This window comes from Apis dorsata, unplaced genomic scaffold, assembly GCF_000469605.1.
Source record: "Apis dorsata unplaced genomic scaffold, Apis dorsata 1.3 scaffold_660, whole genome shotgun sequence".
Lineage (NCBI taxonomy): Eukaryota > Metazoa > Arthropoda > Insecta > Hymenoptera > Apidae > Apis > Apis dorsata.
In genome coordinates this window covers 38,196-39,237 of record NW_006263847.1, presented here as the reverse complement: position 1 = coordinate 39,237, position 1,042 = coordinate 38,196, and the positions used below count along the sequence as shown (strand labels likewise).

At 11.3% G+C, this 1,042-nt stretch overlaps 1 protein-coding gene across 3 annotated transcripts in view; it reads right to left on the bottom strand.

Annotated features, from left to right (window-relative positions):
* LOC102671725 (sphingomyelin phosphodiesterase) overlaps positions 1-1,042 on the bottom strand; it is a 46,702-nt gene that overhangs the window by 44,921 nt on the left and 739 nt on the right. The gene's annotated exons all lie outside the window — the stretch shown is intronic.

Sequence of the window (1,042 nt, the reverse complement as noted above, 5' to 3'; positions counted from 1 at the left end):
AAATATCAAATATTTTTATATTTAATAAAATTATATATATTATAAAATATATATTTTATAAAATTTTTATCGAAAAATACTTTAAAATATGAAATTAATTATATTTTTAGAAGTATAAAAACTCACTATTAATCAAATAATTTGTTAAGATTTTAAAAAATTTAAAAAGTAACATTAATTTTAGAATTATTTTAAAAAAACTTTGAAATTTAAAAGAATTAAAATTCACAAATATGTAAAATTATATTTTTAAAGATGAATTTTTTAAATATATTTTAAAGATGAATAAATATTGCTAATTCAAATGTATTAATTTGCTAAATCATTTAAATTCAAAGTTTCTTGTAAATAAATGTATAATTTACCACAAATTATGGAAATTTGATATATAGATATATTTGATATAAAGAAGAAACAATTTCATAAATTATCAAATCATTAAAAAATAATTATTATTAAAATGAAATGTGTGTAATAAGTAATCTATCTAATAATAAGAAAAATATGAATTTGATAAATATATATTTTGATATTCATAGAATTTTTTTAATAGCAAGAGATATGATTATATTCATATAATTTAAATGACAACATTTATTATAATTACAATAATAAAAAAAATATTTAAAATATTTATAAGAGAAAATTATCCGAAAAAAAAATTATATTTAAAAAAATTATCAATCCTTAATTGTTAATGTTTTTGTAATTGTTAGCTTAAATAAATATAAAAAAAAAGAAACTTTTATAATTTTATAATTTTTATAATTACTTTATAATTTACTTTTACTATATATTTTACGCGATAAATTGTTATATGTGAATACAAAATAAAATTAAATATTTTTAAAAATTAAATATCTTAAAAATTGAGATAATGTATAAATGTTAATTAATATAATATATAAATTTGAAAGATATAATTTAAATTATATTATATATTTTTTCATAAAAAAATTATTTAGCATAAGCAAAATAATTATTTAATTAATAAAATTATTTAGAATAAGCATTTTTATTAGAAATTATATTTTTTTAATTA